The sequence below is a fragment of the Gymnoscopelus braueri genome (genome assembly GCF_963280865.1).
Source record: "Gymnoscopelus braueri genome assembly, chromosome: 8".
Lineage (NCBI taxonomy): Eukaryota > Metazoa > Chordata > Actinopteri > Myctophiformes > Myctophidae > Gymnoscopelus > Gymnoscopelus braueri.
Window position 1 is genome coordinate 21,303,485 of NC_137609.1, and position 25,132 is coordinate 21,328,616.

The 25,132-nt window shown below is 39.8% G+C and overlaps 1 protein-coding gene across 1 annotated transcript in view; it reads right to left on the reverse strand.

Annotated features, from left to right (window-relative positions):
* Window positions 1-25,132, reverse strand: part of igsf5a (immunoglobulin superfamily, member 5a) — a gene marked incomplete at both ends in the record, with an annotated part of 42,174 nt that overhangs the window by 11,381 nt on the left and 5,661 nt on the right. The gene's annotated exons all lie outside the window — the stretch shown is intronic.

Below are 25,132 nucleotides of genomic sequence, written 5' to 3' on the forward strand. Positions count from 1 at the left end.
AGGTGTTTCCAGTTTAATTACAACACCAGAGTGAACACCAGGGGGGAGAGAGAGAGCTGGTTCAACAGTGCAACGTTATAAAGGACTTTTGTGCACCAGTGTGTGTGTGCGTGTGTGTGTGCGTGCGTGCGTGCGTGCGTGTGTGCGTTTGTGTGGTCAATAAAGCACAGAACCTTTAATTACAGTCTAATCAATTGTGTTGGAACCCACAGTAGCACTCAGGGTACAGTGACACAAGAACCAATTGGCGGACAGAGTCTTTTATACAGCTGTGTGGCAGTTGTCAAGCAGTTTTTTCTACGGTGGGCTGGTACTGTATATCGATCTGAACTTGATTAAAGCTTTAACTTTAAGCTGTTTATTAGTGTAAAGAATGTTCTATTTGAATAATTAAACTTAGGAGCTGATTGCTCAACCGGTGGCAACCTCTACAGAGTGTCCAGTAAAAACACAGAAATTGACGTCCGTTCAATGAAGATTTATTCACACCCACATCCACTTTTCACCACCCTTTTCGTATACATGTGTGTGGTTCTGGTAACAAGGAAATAAAAGCATTCACATATGACTTAACCAAACAATCATCAGTTTCGAATAATCAGAAATAGGCTACATGAAATATTAATACAAAACTCAAACAACATTTGCATAAACAAATAGCAAAGTGATTAAAAGACATGTAACACAAATACTCACAATTAGTTGCACGCACACTAGGTAACAAAATGTCCAAGGGGGAAAACAAACAGAACTTCAACTACTGAGATGCTTCTCCAACAGAGGACTAACACAGAATGATGCAACCTATTCATACAGCAGGCTCTAATCAGGCATCAGGCACTGATCACTAATTGACCACACCTGGTCTGTGGGTCATGGTGACATGAGTAGGTCATGGTGACATCAGCCAATTAAGAATGCCTCAACATGCCACAACATAAAATAAGTAACAAATATAGTCTGAAGGCAATGATTACTGGCCTTTTGTACAATTAGCATTTTGCCACAAGCTATGAGATCTGTAGAGGCACATACTTTGGGTGCATGAATCCTCGGTATGGACTAGTATACACTTTGTACATTACCACATACTAGTCGTACATGTTATATCCACAGAGTATGAAAGGGTGGCATGGCATGGGGGTGACAGGTAAATATTGTCATATCTAGAGCATGAAAGGGTGGCATCACTGGCATGGCATGGAGGGGACAGGTACAAATCAATAAATGATCGTTGCAATGTTTGAGGCCTATTTTGGGTTCTTGTGGCAGCATGGGCTCTCCGGAGAGACTCCATGTTGCACTCACTATTAACAATTTAACGAGGAAACAGCAGAACTAGGTCGCACACATCTAATCCCATCCCAGTACCATCAAATCTCAGCACCCTCCCAAACACCAGAGTGGAAAAAGTGAAAAAATCCTCCCTAATTTAGTCATTGCCAATTCCCCCCCATGTAGTCCCTGTCACTGCCAACCCCTACTGTTGGTCTGGGGAGGTGTAGACAACTGCACTCCCCCGACACACATGAGCTACTGTCGATCCCAGTACTAAAATGCCTCCTCGCCTCCTCCGTCCTCTGTTCTGCAGTATGGCAGTCTTATGGCTGGCGGGGCCGGTCGAACCGGGCAATTGCCTGTGGTGCCAAGTCCCTATGGGCACCTTTGGGTGCCAAGCCACAGGTAAAATTGTTTTTATTCATTATTGTGCGTGTGCGGCGTCTTGGCGGGCGTCTCCGTGGGCGCTGTGAGACTTAATGGAGCACAGGACAGATACAGAACACATCACTTTGGCCTGCTTGATTTTCGTGGTAACTTAAGTGAACTTTAGTTTTTGCTTTTCAGAGGCATGTTTCAGAATGATATGCATGAATTGCATGCAACATTGCCTCGCACTGGCACTGGAAATTGGTGACCATCTTGTGGACTTCACAAAATGCACAATGAAATCTTGCAATACTGGCCTACCAACATACCACTTTTTTTTAACTGTTTTAACTTTTTTTAACTGTTAATAAGGCAGATTACCGCCATAATGGATGAGGAGGCATTTTCGCCAGTATCTTCAATGACAGACATATATATATCCACACAAGTATATCATCTCTGTAATCTGTATGTGATAACATGATTAACATTGTGGCTGCAAAAAAAGTTTTGCATGTAAATATACAAGCAGTGGTTGAGTGTGTACCAGTCATTCCACTCTACTCGATGATATTTGCCCATTTCACCCTTGTAAAGCTCACCAGTAGCTAATGTATGGACTAGCCTTACACCAGGGGCCCTATTTAGATGATCTATGGCGCACAGTGGTGCATGCATGGTCTATCAATTGCATTAGGGGTGTGTCTAACTCCTGTTGCTATTTAAATGACGGATTCAGCAATTGGACAATACACAAAAAAAATCTGCTCAGGAATAGCAGACCTACAAGCGTTGTGAGCTTGTAGATCTGCTATTCTCTGCCATTCTTGGCACGCGACACTGCCGTGCTATGAAGCATAAACTAGTCTTTACACAGTGAGAGGAACTTTTACATATTTATCTGCAATAATGTAGGCTACTTGTTGAAATAAACTTTTTCTCTCCCGCTCTCTCCTCACCGCTCTGGTCTAGAAAGATGCACGGAGTCTCCGGAGATATTCTTGATTGATTGATTTTATTTGACACTTGCTTTGGCAATGTAAACGTTTGTTTTCTCATGCCAATAAAGCTCCTTTGAATTTAAATTCAAATTGATATTCTTATTCTTATTATTATGCAATATATGGATAATCTAGCGCAGATCATTAGTTAATGTCTGAACTTCAAAGCTGGGTCCCTCAGCAATGTCATCTTTCATTGCATTGTAATATTTGTCATTCATCAACGTTGCACACTGTCAGAGTACTATTCCTGATACTCCCACATCTGGACAGCTACATGATTGGTTTTAGGTTAGTTTAGGCATGATACTTGGGAATTTCAGCGTTGACAGGATATTTCATTAGTGCCTCGGTGGAACTCAGAGAAAACACTGCACTGGGTAGCTATTGGCTGAGTGCGCCAGTTTACCATCCTCAAACTAGAGGACTATCTTTCTTATCTCAGCCTAAAGTAATTTAAAAGGAAGCATCCACATCCTCCTTTTCTCCTTCTTGGCTGTAGTTCACAATGACCAGCAACATTTTAACACTCTTGTCTCAATAATGTAATAAAAAACTGATTCTGGTCCACTTCTGATGATTAAACAGATGCCTTTGCCAAGCAGCCACTATAGCAACCACTTTAACTGTAATTAAAGTATGAGGTTGGTGACCACATTCCATTCAAATTTGGATGCATTAAAAAATATACCATTGAACTAATGAGAAAGGGTCCTGTAATTTCAATCAAGAATACCAAATTATGAATACCAAGTTTACCAGAGCAACTCTCCATGTGAGTAATCACTTCTTTTGTAATTATTTTCACAGTATCGGTTCCTTTGAGCTGTTAAATGTAAATGTATTGAACCTTTCAGTTATTTTGATACGTTTTGATACGTTTGATATATGGCGAGGCTGTTGTTCCGCATTTTTCTGTTTGTTTCGGGGGTATTTGAAGCTCCAATGTGTCAATTTTGTACTCCAAATCGTCCGTTTTTGCAGCACCCCAAATCGTCAGTTTTGACTATTTCGACTACTATTTGTGAGAATGTGTGCAGCCCAGCCTGATAGAGAACTGCGCTCTGAGAAGCACACTTTTCTAGTTTTCACATGTTTCATACGTTTTTAAATATTTAATTCTATAATGGAAGTCAAAGGGCTCTGATCGGGCATAGATGACTGTTGTCACAGGCTGTCCACATGAAGTCTGAAATCCACATTAGAGCCAGGCTGTTCCTAAACTTCCTACGTGGATCCTGAGATCCATGTGATTTATTTTATTTTTATTTTTACACCATCCTTTGGGAAACATGAAGATTCATAGATTAGGTAGATAATCTACTGTAGATGGCACTAAAGCAGTCACCCTGACACATAGCCTTCCCTTTGCCCATGCACAGATATGTATCGGTATAGTACATTCCATCTATACTTTTAGCTATCTGCAGATCTACAAGCTAACAATGCGTCGCAACCCATAATTTTTTATCTGACTGACAGAACAGCCAAGAGACATCGGTGTACAATGTGTGAGTCCATGGATCTCATTTGACCAGTCCGTCTTGGGGCAAATAGAATTTTATAAACCGGGGGGGAGCTGATAGCTTGTTCGGTTTCCCCCGAAGGATATTCATGGAGATCACTGCAGATGGAGAAGCCAAGGAACGCATGTGAGAGAGAGAGACGGGGTAGGGCCTTGCCGGCAAGTGATGGTACCAGGCACCAAGGAATCTGCGCTGGATTTGAAGCCCACTCCCTGAATCTCTTAAGGGTGCAGTTCCCATGCCTGCCAGAGTTAAAACATTGTCTATAGCTGCCCTTGCAAACGATTTTGGGCGTTTTTACTAACCTTTGAAAAATCATAGAATATTATTTTCCACAGTGATCCACCCGGTGATCGCTTCAAAAGACGTAGGGGGTCTCGGAAAATTGGGGTGGGAAAGCGTGCCGTCGGGATAATCCATTCCATAGTTATGGGCAGTTGAATAATTATCATGATATGCTTTTAGTAAATTATGGTCCCATACATTTTTTAATTAATGATAAAGTAGGGTATGCTTCTAGGGCTTCTATTGGTTTACGGAGTGAAGACCCGCCCTCGCTGCTGTTGCAGCCAATAGTCAAAGATGGCGGATTTGAATTTGCCGAAAAAGTGGCTTCAAAGCGGGTCTGTAGAAACCAGGTGACAAGGAATCTAGTAGAAATCACGGGGCTCCCTGCGTCCATATTTTTTACAGTCTATGGATGGTACAGTAACATTTGCAACCTATCGATTGTTGTGACTCACAATTCAGGCAAACTTGTCTTTGGAAAGGGAGCCAGTAGGTCTTTATTGATCCCACCCAAATTTTGCACACACATTCCCACTAGGACGAGGAAGAAATGATTTTCAAATCAGCCTCATGGTGGCGCTATAACAGGCCGATTTGTGTTTTAACCTATAACTGCACCGATCTGTGTAAAGCTGTATGCGCACTCCCTAGAGGCCAAGGAAAAATCTTTGTCCTGCATTTTTCACATCTGCCTTTTATACCGCCACCAGGAGGCCGACTTATGTAAAACACATTTTTGGATATCAGTCCTTCAGATTGTATCCAAATCGGTACACATGATCTCTATAGTCATGTGATTAAGACTGTTTGATTTTTCATATTCCATCCTGATTGGCTAAGATTGCCATATAAAGTTTACAGGAGTGGCCCATTTTTAACAAAATGCCGCAAATCATGAACGCAGCGTCTGATTGCGGTGAAACTGCACACACATTCGCACTACGTTGAGGAACAAATACAACCCTTTTAACATTGCCCTATTATAGCGCCACCAGGAGGCCGATTTTTGCACAAAAAAACATTACAATTTTTGTCCAAACATCACACAAATTGGTACACAATACTACACATTATCTCTATAGTCAAGTGATCAAGACAGATCCGTCTGTTTTTCATATTCCATCCTTTTGTTGTTTTTTGTTTATAATTTTGAAATAATGATTAAAGAAAATGTAGGAAACAGAAAAAAGGGATATTTTGCTCACGAACCATAAAAATGGGTCCACGACTCAAACATTGTTACCGACCTACTGTTTGGGAAACACTGGGTTAGGGAACAGTCTGTACAACTGTGGGAAAGCAAGTACATTTTCTGAGCAGCATGTATGTAAAGTCTTATTTATAAGACTCTGGCATTGCTCTCCACGCTGTGTATGAGAGTTGAAGTCAGTTTTGCTCTGTGTGACATCCAATATGAAACCACAAGGCTGCAATGCAGATCCATAATGATGTCTGTGATCTCCCCCCTGCCGTAGTAGACAAATTATTTATTTATTTAATCTTTTTGGTTTCCCTTGGGGGGTGGGGGGGGCTATTACTGATCAAGAGCTAATGTTCCATCCTGAAACAGCCTGCATTGCAGTTCCCCCCCCCCCCCTCTTTTCAGTACATTTTGCTATGCAGGATTTCCTGGGCAGGCTTCCCCCCGCCTCATAGTGAGATTGCCACAGAGCTTCTCCATTGGACCACACGCTGCAGGGGAATACTGCAAAACTACTACTAGCAGTAGGATCCCATCTGTCTAATAACAGCCTCCCCTCTCGCTCTCACTCTCTCTCTCTCTCACACACACACACAAACACACACACACACACACACACACACACACACACACACACACACACACACACACACACACACAGAGTGTGCAAAGACCAAGACCAACTGTATACATAATTTGACCGAAGCGCTTTGCTTAGTTGTTACTCAGATTTATCTTAAGCGGGGAGACAGTAGAATAAGGTCTTAGATTGGAACCTCAGTTCTTTCCACTTCTCAGGCTGTGCACACAGTGATAATGTGTTGTTCCTCTGGGTCAGCAGCATGCTTTGAATAATTCATTGTCTATACTATAGGATAGTGCTCTTTACTAGTACAGAGTTTGGACAGAATTGATTCAGCCTGTTTCTAATCTCAACTATGACAATTCCAGACACCATTCGGTTGTAAAGGCACATGGTGTCCGGGGGCCACCGGGGGTCCTTGAAGGGTTCCAAGAGGTCCCTACCTAAATAATCGCAAGTTAATCTTCCCATTAATGCAAGAAAATATAACTAGAAAACGTACAATATTGGCTATTTTGATCAGAGATTCACTGTTATCGCTACAGTATATTAATCCCTCAAGACAGATTCTGCTAACAGCAGAATCAGTCAGCAGCACTGCCCTAAACATGTAGTGTTGTTGTTGATATTAGCAATAAACATAGAAGCACCTGGGAGGAAGTGGACTAAGAAAGTGGAGGAGCCAAACCGAGTTCCTGTTTCTACACAAAAAAAGAGTGCCCCAAGAGGTAAAAACTAAGTTTTTTCTTTTTTTTACCGAATGGGTTCCCAGCTTGACAGAGTATATAGACAGTATATTTTAACCAAACGACAGACCATCAGACAACCAGAAAACGTATATTGGCTATTTTGATCAGAGATTCACTGTTACAGTACAAAGACAGTAAAGGAATGTTTGACCAAATGACAGACCATCAGACCAAATCATGTCTAAAAACAATTCTTAGAATAATTTCTCAGGGATAAAAAATCTTATCAACTAAATAAAAGAAAATGTTTAGAATAACTAATTTACAGTGCATGCCAAATGCCAAAAGCATGCATCCGGTATATGTGTATATGTGTGATGCATGCATTTGGCTGATTAATATAGGTGGACTTATTGTCTAGGTCAATAATGCCACCGCTTCATCTACCCCACATTCATGCTGGATTAAGCAATAAGCACTCATCTCAAATGTCAAGGATGGACAATTGTGTTTTTCCGCAAAAACGCTTATTTGTTTAGGCTTCCCTTATTTTCGCGAATGCATGCAGTGCAGATGATTGACACATCAATCATCATCTCGGAAATTAAGATCTTGTGCCATTAATCGATGCCTTTAATCTGTGCCACCGTGCCTTGTTTTTGCAAACTGTTAATAAAGTATTCAATCAATCTAATGTAAAGGTTGAAACTTTGTCGAAAGAAAAACACCATGAAGCCAGACAATTGAGACAATTAAAAAGAAAAAACAACAACAAAATACATTTAGCCTACTTTACGCTGCCTATATACTGGCAGGAATGAAACAGAACCACATCACTTCTTGCCAAACTTGATTTTATGACAAAATGAAACTAACGTGACGTGAGTGACATGGGAAATGCATGTAGGCTATTAGCTGCTTGAAGTTCAGCTAATTGCTTCGATCGTGTTTGGTTGCGCTATTAGACGTTTTAGAGTTTTTTTCTAATTCATTTAATAATCTTATTCTGTTTAAATTGCTGCAATGAAGTCTCAAATCCGTTTTATAGCAGATACAAACAGCAAACACCTACCTCACTCATGATGGTGATGTGTAGTGATCTAGTAGTGATCTAGTCTGTCTGTAGAAGCAGAGCGTTGATTCTGGTGTCAGAGGATTGAAGTTCCAGTAGCAGGTTTTCTGTCCTCTGTCTCCAGTCCACACACAGCGCTCGTTCACAGACGCACAGAGGCAGCTATGGGGAGTTTATACCTTGAGCAGTAACGCTTTGGTGTGTCATCACATTTCCATTAAACCAATAGGCGCGCGTTCCCATGTCTCTCTATCTCAACACTTTTAACCAACCTCTTTTCAATAATATCTGCCACGTGGTTGGACTTTTCAATTCGTATAGCTGTAGGGGATATAAGAGGTGATGAGAGGTTGTGCAAAAGAATCTTAAAGCTAATTATTTATATGTAAATAAATACCGTATATGTATGTATATATGTATGTATGTATGTATGTATGTATGTATGTATGTATGTATGTATGTATGTATGTATATATATATATATATTATATATATATATATATATATATATATATATATATATCACTTATATATATATCACTTCCTTCCATTTTGCACTTTGCAAGTGGCTCCTGAATGTCTGCAAAATGCCAATAGTGTATGCATTTGCAGACTGCTCAGAGAGCACCAGCATTATGTTTATGGGCTTTCTGATCAAGTTCCAGGTAGAATTCTAAATACAACTGTGTTAAGATAACTGATATTCAATATAAAGCAAAAACTAATAGTAATATTCAACATGGCACTGCAGGGTTAAAGAAGAGAAGCTGATCTCTGATTCATCACTAATGTGTTCCCCATGTCCTTATTGACCAGCTTGTAACACAGCACAGCAGAACTCCTTCATATAGTGCCTGTGTTTACATGAGAGCTTGGTAGAATCACTGCCCAAAACATATTGTACGTCCCACAACTGTTGACAAGCAGCACTTAAAGGTAGGGTAAGTGATATTTTTTGGTTAAAACAAAAAGTATTTTGTTAAAAGGTTAAAGCACTATTCTGATAGTAATCATTGCTATAGAGTGTTTGTTCAGTAACAGGAGTCTCCCCGTCTCTCCAGCTCTTTAATAAACAGAAAATACATTTTCCGGTAGGTGTCAAAATCTCAGCCAATCAGGAGAAATTACCCATTTTTAAGCTTCATTTTTATAGTGTTCCAGTTCCAATTTTGCCTGCTCATTTCTTAGTGTCATCACTTCCAATTTCATTTGTTTAATCTATATCCTGATTGAGTTCTCTATCCTGATTGGATAAAATTGGAAATGAAACTGAAACTGAAACAAAAATGCATTTTCTGTTTTATAAAGAGCTGGAGAGACAAGGAGACTCCCTTTACTGAACAAACACTCTATAGCAATTAGTACTATCAGAATATAGAGCTATTTAAAACTTATTTTAACCAAAGAAAATCACTTACCCTACCTTTAAGCCTGCAGGCCCTGGAAGCTCCACCTGTGGTTTGGCAATCAATAAGAAAATGCAGTGCTCTTGTGAGAATATCTCTGTTTTCTTTTAAAGGGCGGCAGGTTGGTGAACCCCCATAAGCCTATAGCTAGTGTAGAATTATACGTTCTAATTTATAACGTTAAATGCTCCCACGTCCTTACCAAAATTAATGGCTTTCTATTTAAATGCCTTCATTGATTTACCTGAGACATTTGTATAACGTGTGTGTGTGTGTGTGTGTGTGTGCGTGCGTGCGTGCGTGCGTGCGTGCGTGCGTGCGTGCGTGCGTGCGTGCGTGCTTGCGTGCGTGCGTGCGAGCGAGCGAGCGAGAGAGAGAGAGAGAGAGAGAGAGAGAGAGAGAGAGAGAACACATTAATCAGACTGCAATTGGCATACTTTAAATCAGTCACAGATTCATCAGAGCTACTGGCTGCCTGCAAAACCAGCAGGGCCAGTGTCCCCCAGGAACCCACGTTTGGGAGCCAGTGCTATGCCTCAAATTGATCACCAGTCACTCCAAGCATGGATTTATCTGGATTGCTTATGGATACAGAATACCCAATCTCACCAACTCCTTTGAATTCAACCTTAAACCAGATAAAGTCCCCTAGGACTTCATTTATCACAGAATGGTATATACTTATATTACAAATATTGTTATTGCAATTCCTCACATAGTTTTTAATGCTTTGTATGTAAGATCAAATGTTCTCTTTTCACAACAAGCCTGTTAGTTAAACAACTTGTTAAATAGTATTTTGTACACATATTTATTTGGAACATTATTTCCATAAACAGCTCTTAATAACAGATTTGCCTGTTTAAACTTGGAAAGCCAATGATGGCCACTGGATGTGAGATTAATTAATGTTACAATTTGCACTGACTTTCCAGGATTAACAAGTGTATCTGCAGCACATGAATGAGAAGTATTCATTGTGCATTCTAAGCATGTACACAATTCCCTCTGCAGAAATACAAGCAGAACATTTATTTATTGTTTTCCTTTGGAAACAAATGCACTCAATGCTTGTCAGAGCTTAAAATAAGTCTGTGTTTTCAACTACTAGTGAATTACTATCTATGTCAAAAGGTCCAAAAACATAATTTACAAAATATTAAAACCTTTTCCTCCCTTGTTTCATTCTAATTAAATTGCCATGGAGATTAAAGCTTCCACGTTAGGACATGGGTTCCACAGTTTGGACTTCATCTTTAAGCTGTTCAAGGGCTTCTTTTTTTTGTACTTTTTTCCTTTTTTCTTGTGGTGCAGATTTTTCCTACTAATAAAGCCAGCCCTTTCAGTTTATATTGATGGAATTTGAAGCACTGGATGAAGTCAATATTTGTGCATGGTATGGAATAAATTGTTTGTGCTGTTATTTGCAGTAGATAGTCCAGTTTTGAGGGAATTTATACCCCTCACTATATGTGTATAACATTGGGTGACTTTCTCCTGATAATTTTGCTTATTTGCACATCCTATATTAAAATTGGCTTAAGGGAGGACGGGCTGGTGGCCAGACTTCTGATGTCTCATGTCACCATGTCGCCATAACCATATAAGGAGTTCCCAATGCAGCTACGCCCAAATATGGAGTGTGTTGTCTAATCTCAATGTGTCTTCATGGAATCAGGTGCAAACAACTCAGTCAGCTCCATATATGGGCACAAAAGGGGGCATGCCCATATATGGGAATATACTGATGACATCAGGGATCTCCATATATGGGCATAAAAGGGACAAGGACTGACAGATACAGAGATCTCCATATATGAGCATATCAGTCGGATCGGCGTTGCGAGTTGTGCAACGTAGGTGTGAGGGCTGTATAGCGGCCCTCACACCGAACCTCTAGTATGTGAAATTTGTCAACTGCATTTACCCATCCTAACTATAGGAGCAGCACCCCGGCCCGGAGAGCAGTTAGGGGTTAAATGTCTTGCTCAGAGACACATTGACACATTTAAAAAATACTTTGCCAGATTGTGGAAGTTCAAACCTACTTGATCTAGAACAGTAGGCAGTAGGCACACATGTGGAAGAATATGCAATGAGCAACCATGAATAACCTTTAGTTATTGTGAAGTAATCATTCAATTGTTTTAAACTTCTTTGATATAGATTATTTAAGGTAATTTGAAGGAAGATGTCATTAACGGCCTGATGAACAACAACAGTCATGTAATTCAACAGGGGGATTTGGGGTCCGTCTGATAGGTAATCTATTGTAATGAGTCCTTTGGCCTGGATGATTGCAGACAGCCAAAATGGGAGCATATTCACTGGTTTCCTCTGTTTGTGGCAAATGGTACTCCTTTTAATAGAGGTTTGTTGATTAAGCAGGGAAATTAATGGCCCAATCCATAACAGCAACTAGTTCCGTCTTGATCACATGACTACCGATTTGCGTGATGTTTGGACAAAATCTGTATAGGAGTAACGTTTAAAAAAAACGTTTTGCTAAATTCGGCCTCCTGGTGGCGCTATAAAAGGGCAATGTCAAAAGGGTGGCATTTGTTCCTCAATGTAGTGCAAATGTGCGTGCAAAGTTTCATCGCAATCGGACGCTGTGTTCATGATTTGAGGCATTTTGTTCAAAACGGGCCACTCCTGCAAACTTTAGATAGAGAATCTTAGCCAATCAGGATGGAATATGAAAAATCAAACAGATTAGTCTTGATCACATGACTATAGAGATCATGTGTACCGCTTTGCGTGAAATTTGGATAAAATCTGAAGGAGTAATGTAAAAAGAAATGTTTTACATAAGTCAGCCTCCTGGTGGCGCTATAAAAGGCAGATGCAGGGCAAAGGCTTTTCCTTGGCCTCTAGGGAGTGTTAGGGAGATTAGCTGCTCACAGACAGACACACAGACACAGACACACGCGCGCGCACACACACACACACACACACACACACACACACACACACACACACACACACACACACACACACACACACACACACACACACACACACACACACACACTCATGGACGGACGGACAGGGTGCAAAACATAGTCTCTATGCAGAAACATAGTCTCTGCCACGCCTTCGGCCTGGCAGAGACAATAATGTAACCCTTACTGAAACACTGTTGGCTTGTGACTTTAGTATTGAGGTTCATTGGATTCATGTGTCATCTAAAGCTTCTAGTGTAAAGAAGTGTAATGTATACGACATTTAAACATGGATTTCAAAAGTGTTTTGATGGTAGAAAAGTATGCTTATATTAATAATGTTATAAAACAGACTAGATGTATTTTGATTTGAAGAAAAAAAAAAGTGGGGGGACAGTGCAGTACAGTACTGTCTAGATGCAGTCATTGTTTAGTTTATTTGAGAAAAGACAGTCCAAATTAATAAATGCATGTGTAAAAAAAACGTTGATGAGATGCCAGCTTCCTAAAATACACCAAAGCAAAAACAAAACCAGACAAGAGTTGACATGCAGTTTAAAAATGGGAAAAGCACACATCATTTTTCAATGCAGTAGATGCAGTAGGGACATATACACACACTATAGATCGACATTACAAAGGACAGTTAGGGCTGACATACATGTATTAATCATCAATTAATTTTATTGGTTAATGAAAGCTCTATAAGTGTTGAATGTCATTCATTCAGTGTGATTTGTAATTATATTATACTCTCTGGAACATCTGATGCAGCCTGACTGGCTAAAGGTACACTTTTCTGTAACAGAATGGTGCCATCTTATAGACCCCCATAGTGACACAATTAGTTATGCTTTTTCTGTTGATATACACGTAGGATACAAGAGGTGGTGGAGCTAAGTTATGGGTGACTTTGTATACCATTAAACAAAACGAAGCTTGCACATCCACTAGACTAGAGGGTAGTAGGTGCAGGACCAACAAAAATCGCAGGCACTTCAAAATGTCCAAAAAGTCCAGACACTGTGGCTTAAAAAAAAAAAAAAGTTTTAACAGGGAGCCCTTTAAGCCACAGTGTGCAGACTTTCATTTTGAATTGCCTGTGACTTTGTATAGTATGGCATTTCAGCATTTTAGGGGCAAGGGGCACTTGGCCTTTGGTGTTGTAAATATTTTGAGGGCACTAAGGCAAAATGCCAGGGCAGGAAGGCCATCAGATAAAACAATGGTTTTAATTTCAGAGATACAATTAATTTGCCCAACATCTCTTCTGCCCGGTTCTCCTCAGCGCCTGGAGCAATTGATCTGATTTTGCACACAGCCATTCACCATTATGTGCACGGAAGAGCGAAGCCCGTTTTCCGCTTTCCCCAAAAGGCAGCTGTTTATTTATTTATGTTCGCTGGCTCCCGGGTTGCATATCCCCCCATGGGTATGGTCTAGTTTAATTTAATTTATAAAAGTTTAAAACATAGTATAACTATCAGTGAAATAAATAGGTAAAAAGGCTGTTCACACAAAATAATGTATTGGTATTTACAAATTACCAATATTTGTAGAAACTCCTGATTCCAACGTGTATAAATGCTCAGCCCTGAGGCAACCAGAGTCACTTAATTTAGGGGTTTTCAACCGGTGGTCCGCAGAGGTATTGCAGGTGGTCCCTGGCCATGCATTCAGAATTTAAAAATAATAATAATAATAAGTTTCAGGAGTTCTCACTGTATGGTGTGTGTGACATTAAATGTGAGCTTTCCACAATCACAGTAATCCTTAATCATATTCCATCATATTCAAGGGCTTTTGCTGAGAAAAGAGACAGACCCCAGTCACTATCAAATTAGAGCACTGCAGAGGGCAGGTGTGTGTCTGTGTCCAGCTGACACTTGTTGACGCTCGTTAATGTTATAGGCATAAAAGCAATTATGCTTCTGCAATGTCAAATAGGCCAACATCTAATCTAAGATTAGTGGGACTCACCATTGAGTCACAGGACTCACTTCATTGAAAACTAGAAAAAGTGCTCCTCGGAGCACAGGTCTCCGCCAGGTCAGGTAAGTTATTGTGGCCTCCTGGTGGCACTATAATAGGCCAATGTGAAAAGGGTGGTATTTCTTCCTCGGCCTAGTGGGAATGTGCGTGCAAATTTTCACGGAAATCGCACGCCATGTTCATGATTTCAGACATTTTGTTCAAAACGGACCAATCCTGCAAACTTTGGAAGTCAACCTTAGCCAATCAGGATGGAATATGAAATATCGGACAGATGCGTCTTGATCACATGACTATAGAGATACTGTGTACCGATGTGCATGATGTTTGGATAAAATCTGAAGGATTAATATCCAAAAATGTATTTGACATAAGTCGGCCTCCTGGTGGCGCTGTAAAAAGCACATGTGAAAAATGCAGTGCAGATGTTTTTCCTTGGCCTCTAGGGAGTAGGCGTGCAAAGTTTCACGCAGATCGGTGCAGTTATAGTTAAAAATGCAAATCGGCCTGTTATAGTGCCACCATGAGGCTGATGTGAAAAGTTTTAAGTGCCATTTCTTCCTCGGCCTAGTGGGAATGTGCGTGTGCAATTTTATGGAAATGGCAAGCTGCGTTCATGATTTCAGGCAGTTTGTTCAAAACGGACCAATCCTGCAAACTTTGGATGGTAACCTTAGCCAATGAGGTTGGAATATGGGAAATGGGACAGATCAGGGTTGATCACATGACTATAGAGATACTGTGTACCGATTTGCATGATAGTAGAGCGGATAGTAGGAACAATCGTTCACTTTGTGATACAAGCGTGAAAATTGGCATGAACATTCCTTTAGGTCAACTCTTTGACTTTTTTAATCGAGCCACTCAAAAATCCAAGATGGCGGCCATTTTTCAAGATGGCCGATACCTTAGTGGGCAGTTAAGTGATATGATGGTTTATTTGGTGATACAAGCATGAAAATTGGCATGAGCAGTCTCTGTGGGTCACTTGACAATAGGCCACCCACAGCTACTTGAAATTTCAAGATGGCGGCCATTTTTCAAGATGGCCAACACTTTAGTGGAGCATTTAAGTTATATAATGGTTCATTTGGTGATACAAGCATGAAAATTGGCATGAGCAGTCTCTGTGGATCACTTGACAATAAGCCACCCACAGCTACTTGAAATGTCAAGATGGCGGACATTTTTCAAGATGGCCACCACCTTAGTGGACTAGTTAAGCTTAAGAAATCATTTAGTTGGTGATACAAGCATGAAAATTGCCATGAGCCGTCTCAAAAGGTCATTTGACAAGAAACCGCCCACAGCCACTTGAAATTTCAAGATGTCAATCTTTAAATGATACCTTTTCTCATAGAAATGTATTGGGTTCCTCAAAAAGCTCTGTCAAGAGAGGTTGTTTGACTGTGTTTTGTCTGACTCCTCGCCCACGACCTGTCCAGTTTGGTAAGACCTGTCAGGAGTTGCCTCCCACCGGCATAGCTCTCAGGGTTCACTGAGGTAGGCCTAAACAAGCTCCCTTACCACGACAAGGTAACAGTCACAAGGGAGGATATAACAGCCATTACATGTGTCAAATAAATACTAAGGGGTGGGGAAACAAAAAATAAGATGAATAAATTAGCACAGTTGTGGTGCTGATAAGCACAGTTGTGGTGCTGAACGGACAGTGCTCCAAAATTATGAGTAATGGCTAATACTGAATGGCAATAGCCACGGAACCATGACAAACGATACTAAGGAACTAAACTGAAAATGTGCTTCACTGTTAGATATGGCAGTGGAAGGCAGTGGAAGCAATGTTACAAAGTAACAACTGAAAATTACACAGTAATAGACTAGATAAAAAGTAAAACATGATGCGTCGATGTGACGAGGGGAAGCCGAGCCATAGGCCTCCACTTGAAAACACAGAGGACAACAGGGAATAACTCTGGCAAAATAAACATGCAAATAGGTTCTAGCAGGGGCAACTACATAGGCATGTGAAACTGAGTCCATATCTGAAGCAGTTACACCTTCCAGTACATGCCTTGGAGCACCCACATTTGGTCAACTCCCAACAACTCTCCGCAATAGGTGGAAGTGGAGTCCAGAAGACTTTCCACTTCTCGTCCTGTTCCACCCATCCCCAGTCAGATGGGCTCGGCATTTGTGGATGTCGCTTCAATGCCTGTCCCCACACGTATCCAGCCTCATAAGAAGCATGTTTGGCATGCTCTTTGAGTGCTGCTTGAGTTGGTGGGATCAAGTCATATTGTCTTTGCTTTCTGGCAAAGAGATCAAGCCTGGCCTCGTTCACAGTTGTGACATCGCTGGACCGGTCATACATTAGATCTTCTTGGCCTCTTGACATGGATATCTTTGGTATCTTCAGTGTCTTCAGCAGATGTAGATGCTCTCTTTTGGGCCCTTTCCAGCTCTGTGTTGTTGAACCTAAGTTTACAGCTTGAATTATATTTTGCTCTGTTTCTTGTCGATGTGCTTTCTATGCCATCACCTTCATCTAGTCGGGTTGGACTAAGTAAGATAGGCAGAGCATTGATCTTATGAAATAATGGAACATTTCTTGCAATGGTATCATAACCAGTACGATCGTGCTCTCTGTTGAATAAACTCGGCTGAATGAGTTTTTCCTTGGTGACCTGCTGACAAATTAAACATCTGTCCCAGTTAGTTTTCACAACTGTTATGATGGCTTCTGCCATGTCTGCAGCATAGGCAGAGGCCGAGGGTTTATCCTTTTACCACCTTTTACCAAGCACTTTGATGTATGGGATACAACTAAGTTCGTGCCTTAACCCTACACTTAGTTCGATCGTTCATCCAATGCCATTTAAATCCTGAGCGATCTGTACACCATCCGGTTAACTAAAACCCCATTAACCTTGGCTCGGCTCTCCCGTGCTGGCACAACCTGTCAATTCAGGTGCGGCTATCTAACTGTTTTGGGGTAAATTAGACAGCATTTGGGATACCAACTTTCAATTAGCTGACATTGAACCCCACTCTGAGTTTAACAGCAGTGATATATCACCAGTGTGCCCTGGTAGTGCAGATATTCACTCTTATCTAATCTATCTATGATCAACAAATCAACACAACTATATTGTGATGTGTTAAAAGTTGTTCTTTAGCATAATAATAATAATCGTATAATCGTCCTTAAAGAAAAGAAAACATACATTTCTATGAGAAAATGTATCTTTTGAGGATCCAGGGGGCGGCCATCTTGAAAATAGAAATGTAAAGTGGCTGGGAGTGTTTTCTTGTCAAGCAACCCTTAGAGACTGCTCATGCCAAATTTAATGCTTGTATCACCAAATAAACCATTATATAACTTAATTGCTCCACTAAAGTGTTGGCCATCTTGAAAAATGGCCGCCATCTTGAAATTTCAAGTAGCTGTGGGTGGCCTATTGTCAAGTGACCCACAGAGACTGCTCATGCCAATGTTCATGCTTGTATCACCAAATAAACCATTATATAACTTAATTGCTCCACTAAAGTGTTGGCCATCTTGAAAAATGGCCGCCATCTTGAAATTTCAAGTAGCTGTGGGTGGCCTATTGTCAAGTGACCCACAGAGACTGCTCATGCCAATTTTCATGCTTGTATCACCAAATAAACCATCATATCACTTAACTGCCCACTAAGATGTCGGCCATCTTGAAAAATGGCCGCCATCTTTGATTTTCAAGTGGCTCGATTAAAAAAATCGATAAATGACCTCTAAAGATGATCTGTACCAAGTTTCACGCTTGTATCACCAAGTGAACGATTCTCCCAAAATATTGCTTTTAGCCGCTGCACTATGAGGTTTGGTTAAAAACTGTAGGAGTAATGGGGAAAAATGGGTTTTGCACAAATTGGCCTCCTGGTGGCGCTATGACAGGCCTATGTGAAAAATTTGAGGCAGAGGTTCTGAATTGGCATCCAGGGAGTGTGTGTGCACAGTTTCGCAGCGACCGGGCCAACGGTGCCGGAGATTTGGTGCTAACACACAGACAGGACACACGGACGGACGGACGGACGGACACACGGACACACGGACGGACGGACAGGGGCGAAAACATACTCTCTCGCCATGCCTTTCGGCCTGGCGGAGACAAGGACAGGGGCGAAAACATACTCTCTCGCCATGCCTTTCGGCCTGGCGGAGACAACAAACAAAATCACAGTATTTTTTTAGATATTTTGTTGACATTATAGCTATTTTATTTGATTAGATATGTGATGTTCCTGACAATTAGTTGACTTTTGGTGAAAAAGCCTGCATATATCGGTATCGGTTGATATCGGTATCGGAAATTAGGAGTTGGACAATATCGGATATCGGATATCGGATATCGGGAAAAAAGTGGGGTGGGTCTATGATGGACCCACCACGCACAATAGTGGTGGTCCCCAGGTTGCTCTTAGTCAGGATGGTGGTCCCTGGGTCAAAATCAGTTGACTTAATTCATTTGAAGATGTGGATGGGGAAGTTAAGAAATCAGATTCTTTTTTTTTTAAGTGTTTTTTTTTTGGGGGGGGGGGGGTTAAGATTGACATATAGGATAGGTCAGAGTCAATTATACCCCAAGAAATTGAACATTCACTCACAACCTATAATTGTTAAACTGCTTGGTTTTGCAGAAGAACATGCTGACTGTTTTAGACTCATAGTTGGGGGCAGGACTCTTTAAGCCATGATGTGACTAGAGACATTGAACTGGTGAGATTACGTTAAGCTTTGGTTCTGCCATGTACAAATAAAACAGTATTGTCTGTGTATTAGGGTTTCAACTTCAGGACAAACAGGTGGGAGGTCGTTGATGTAGACTGAACAGGAGTAGGACACCAGTAGGCAACTGCAATGACTTGGATCAATGATTATTTATGGGAACTGACCGGTTAGTAAGGTATGATTCCACCCATTTCACTGCACTATTTAGAGGAGTTACATTTGAATAGCTTTGCGAGGAGAACTTTGTGATTGACGCTGTGAAAAGCTTTCCTCTGGTCCAGAAATACAGCACTTACAACATCACCCGAATCAAGTGGGGATATTATTTTCTCTAAAAGGTAACTCTTTTGAGTGCTTGGCTGAGCCTCTACAGCCAAAATGCTAATTGTTAAAGAACATTGATAGTAGCATTATCCTTTACTTATGTGCAGTATATGGCCATCATACATCTTGCTTTCTCCAATACCCTGCTATTCCATGACCTGATGATTATATAAAGTCATCATCATTTACTGTACATTAGTAGATTCCTAGACTTGTGTTATGGAGACATATCTTTCAAATCCTGGTATTTTGGAAAGTGCTTCTATTTTTAGGAGCACATCAACTTTGGAAAAGTTGATTGTATTGTTGATTTGATTACGCTTATATAACAGTGCAGCTTGACAACCATCATCATGAAATGAAAACATAATTGAATCTGAGAACAACAAAGATGAAAAAGAACAAGAAAGAAACAAAAACATCACAGGAGGATTACACTCCTCAAAAAAACACTGAACACTAAATGTATCTGTCAACAGTCAATTTAATCAGTAAACATTACTAGTGAAATGTAAACCTTAATTTTGGTCTTTCAGCTATTGCAGTACAGTAACTATTAACGCCTGGCATTGGCAACCAAAATATATATCATCTGACAAATTAAAACAACAGTGTTTATGTAGCCTACTGTAGGGAGTGAAAACCCTGGAATCATTAATGTCAAGACTGTCTTTCATATGACAGTAGCCTGCATTTATAGACAATCAAAGGCTGGCATTCTATTTGTTATCATTGTTCTACTTAGATTCACACATGAATCTGTTTCTAGTATCCATGCCAGTTCACTCAACAGCAGATTCTGTCTGTCCCTGTGATGTCCCTGATGCAGTGTCTAGCTCCTGGTGTGTGCCAGGAGCTGGACACAGCATCCCCGCTCCCTCCATGGAGCCAATTTGATGATTAAAGTCTGCTTTGGGAGATTAATTTACTAGAAATTCCTTATGTAATGGTAAAACTGCTTAGGGAAGGGCCCTGAAAGCCAGGATGAGTTGAGAAGCCACATTACAGATGGCTTATCAATAGCCATTACTAAAGCTCTTTTCATTATTTTTATTAGTTCTATTCATTAACTCTTTCAGCCAACCCCCTGCTGCCTAAGTAATTATCTATACTTAGAAGAGCCAGAGCAGTATCTTTCCCTGGATCAAGCCTTGCCCATAGAGTGCCCACATACATAAGGTGGTTCATGAAGTAAATTCAAAATCATTATTACTGAGCAAATGTATATATTACTTATCTATATATATATCTATATATATCTATATCTATATCTATATCTATATCTATATCTATCTATATCTATATATATATATATATATATATATATATATATATATATATATATATATATATATATATATATATATATATATATATATATATATATATATATATATTTATGATACTGTATTTATTCTTAATTATTGAGCGGGGTCATACTTATGTTCCCTCAGCGCTATGTTCCCTCAGTTTAGGGTTAGGCTTGGGGTAAGGGAATAGGGTTAGGGTTGGGGTTAGTGTTTGTTTTGAGGGAATTTAGAATAGGGCTACGTAAATACGCTCCATTATTGAGCCAATGAAATTAAACTAAACTATAAGAAACTTGTTTCTTGGTAGAATAAAATGATTGTCAAAAAAAATCTAATAAAAAGACCTTGAAAAGAAAAGAATAAAATGATTGTCAGATAAATTAAAACTATGTCAGACAAAAAATTATAAGGGGTGAACAGATTCACTTCCACACTGAGCTTATCGTCAGGTCATATTCCACGTGAAAGGAACCAAATGGGGTTGAGCATTACTTGCAGTGAGGTCAGTAATGTAATTTCCTCTAAGAAAAAAAAAAAGAAACAGCAGATGTTCAGGCATTATAGTCTAGGGTTTCCCTCACGCAGGGGGTTACTTTACAAGCAGTTTGCAGAGAGCCAGTCTGCCTGTCAGCAGTGCTCTGTTGCCCATCACTCTCAGGATTTTGAGAAAGGCAGCATTGAATCGTTCTGACAGTCAACTTCAAAAAAGTACATATGACACAAGGCTAGTTTGCGCTGTGTAATGTCATGCGATGGAAAGCCTCATCAAAAAAGTGATGCTAATGGTTTGGTAAATGATAAGTACAAGGCAACTCCCACACCACATGTAAATCGAATTAAATCCCCCGGAGAGCCAATTCCAAAGAAAAAAGTCAATTCCTACACACACTTATCACCTCTGCATTGATTTATAAAAGATAAGACAGGTTGACCTTTTTTAAATAAATCAATGCAGAGGTGTCTGTGGGAATTGCCACTTTTTCTTTGGTAAGTTTAATGCAATATAAAACATATTCACCAGAGGCATCTTAAATCATGAATGGGGATCCTGCCAAAGTGATCCCATGGATTCTCACTATGATTCGATTCTCCATGAAAGTGTGGATTATTTTCCCCATGAGCTTAATTCCTTGTGAGCTGTAGTTCTTTCATTACCACTGAATCCATCTCATTAGAGTTTCTCTGGCCAGAGAACAGAACTGCTTTGCATAATAAACTTTTAGCAGAACAGACAGGCACACACACTGCCAGACATTACCCGAAAAATGTTGTAGTTAGATAGTTATTATTGTTTAACACTGTTTATCCAAACATACTAATTGGTGAGTTAAGGAAGTGGCACAGGGTAGTCAATCATTGTCAGTCAATCAGAAAATCAATGAGTTGTTTGCAGATGGGACATTAATGGGGCAATGTAAAAAATAGTTTTCACAGGAATGCAAAGCAAAGGATGAGATGATTCATGCAAATGAAGCATGTCAGTGCTGCAAAACAGTCTGTGCGCTACTGTGTGCCACAGCTCTGTGGCCATGTTGTTCCTTTTTATTTGAGTGAGCATATATCTTTTTGGTTGGTATTAAGTTAATAACCCATATTATATTCCCCCCCACTAATACTCCCCACTCCCTTAGAGTATTTTTATTTTTTTTGCCACAGTACATTTACACATTTACAGTCCTCCTGAGAGCCCGTAGCAGGGCCAAAAGATTGAGTTGAGGAACTGTTTCCGGTGCATTGTAGTGCATCTTATCAAACATGATACTTCTATTGCAGAGTTGGATTGAGGTCCTTCAGTGAACCATTGGTAAACTATTTGTGCTTACCTTACTAATTGCTATACTAATAGCAAAAAGGAGTAGTTGGCCTCATTTATGCCATATATTTGTCTAACCTAAGATGTTGAAATATTGATAGGGAGAACTATTAAATAAAACATGAATGGCAGATGTATTTAGAGCAAGAGTCTATTATGCCGTGGTGTTCTAGAAAAGAATAAACCGCTATGTTAAATATTTACTATACAGCAGTTAATTAATATATTAATAAACAAGGCTTAGTGATTACCAGTCATTCATCACATATATTAACAGTAGATCCCATATCCTAATTATAGCACAGTAATATAAATGTTAAAGCAAACTTTTGAGATGTTGGCTTGCCTAGGAACCTCGATCTGGACCTTTGTTAAGGATGATGAAGGTGCATTACAAAGAGCATCATTAAAAGGTGTCAGTATAAAAATAGACAAATATAAACATTCAGTAATAGTTCAAAATAAAAGGCTTGCATTGCGTGAGGTTACATATGTGAAAACTTTCAAAGTGAAGTTAGTTAGTGCATATGGCCTGAAATCATGCTTTAGTTGACTGTCATAATCTTGTTTGTTCAGTAACAGGGGTCTCGCCGTCTCTCCAGCTCTTTAATAAACAGAAAAATAATTTTCAGGTGGGTCACCAGTTTCATCCAATCAGGAGAGCGAACCCATTTATCTGCATCAAATGTGTAGTTTCACTATTTCACTCTATCCTGTATCCTGTGTGAGTTCTATTTCCTGACTGGATGAAATTGATACCCTGAAATGTATTAATGTATTAATGTATTTTCTGTTCACCAAAGAACTGGAGAGCTGGGGTGATTGATTATACTAGTAATTACTGATTACTATAAAATATAGAGCTATTTAACACTTATTTCAACAGAAAACATCACTTTTACCACCTTTAAGCCTAGAACCTTTAACATGTCCCAAAAGACTTCAAGCAAAGAAGAAAATTGCCACCATTATGCATGTAAGTACGTCGTGGGTCCAATTCTTTAGCATCTTTGGATTATAAACTACAGGCCGACATAGGTACAGGCTTTTACAAAAAGAAAAAAGGTAGAGTTTTAGTGTGTGGTTGCGTTCATTTACCTCCGAGAGAGAACAAATGGAACCATATGGACCTGTGAGGATTTTACCGTCTACTCCTGCTCCTGTTGGATGACTGCACAGAACAGTGTTTGCGAGATCATGCATCGTGCCTAATCTGACACTTTCCAGAACCTGTGAAGTTCTGTGATTGTGTTTTCTTTACGTTTCCATCATAATCAGAACAGCCCCTCAAGGGAGAGGCACACCGTAAAAACCTATTAAAAAGGCGAAAATAGCTGATCTACAAGCTCACAATTATATGAGCTATCTGCTATTTTATATATATATATATATATATATATATATATATATATATATATATATATATATATATATATAAAAATTAGGTTCTGAGAACCTTATCTGAAACTGAGCCGTAGCATAAGGAAACAACTCCAGAACCGTGAAATAGGTTTCACGGCACAGCACAGTTCTCTCTATCCCGCACATCAGGTATCCCCTGATACCTGATGAAGGTCGTCTAGACCGAAACGTTGTGATAAACTACTTGTTTGCTGTAAGTGAAGACAGTGTGCGGGTTCTCCATTTTGTTCATGTTTCATGCACTGGTTGCCTACTCCGACGCACCTGTCCCAGTAAGTGTGCAAAAGGACCTTTTTTCACAAAGTAGAAAAGAGCTAAAAGTCAGCAATACAGAAGTTCCAAGGTGCAGCGCAAAAGGTTGTTCCATTCGTCTGAGGAGATGCCTTGATCGTAGATGTACGCCGTTAAGTGTTTTCCCTACACAATGGTCTGATGTCTGTGTTTCCTATAGCTTGGACCATCCAGGGTGTTGTGAGCTCTGCTGTAGCTCTCTGTTGTCTGGTTACCGTTCATTACGCTAGGGATCTGAAAAAAGAAAAGCAAAATGATGATTTTATGTAAGGTGTCAAATTAATTTATCAATGTGTTATACACTGTATACTGTAAACGCAAATACGCGCTCACAAACATTAAGAAATGAATCGAGTCATTATACCTGCTGTTACTGTAGACATACACCCTTACATCCCTCCTCCTATTGCCAATAACCCACTGGCAAACATTATAAAGCCAGAATGTAAAGTCTTCCTCCACCCCCACTAAGTGATCCTCCACTGAAAACGGCAATCACTACCCTGTAATTGTGGAGCTAAAGTTTAAATTGGTTCATAAAAGTACGTCATATTATTGCTTAGATTGCCCTAATGATGAAACCATGAATTATGTAAACCTCTTAACAGATAACTATTTTCATTTTCATAATTAAAGATAGCAAATTCTTGCATCTGACTCAGAGCCAATCTCAATAAATTGTACTGGAACTGCAAACTGCCCAAAGAAAATTATACAATTCATTACATTTCACTCCTGCATCAAGCATTAGTAAGTAGTAGGAATAATAGTAGTTACAGTTTAGTAGTGACAGTAATATTAGTAGTAATAACTGTTATATAATATACCATTGGTATTGCAACATCTTGGTGGTGTGTATATAATTTGTAATAATAGCCTGCTGTTTTAGT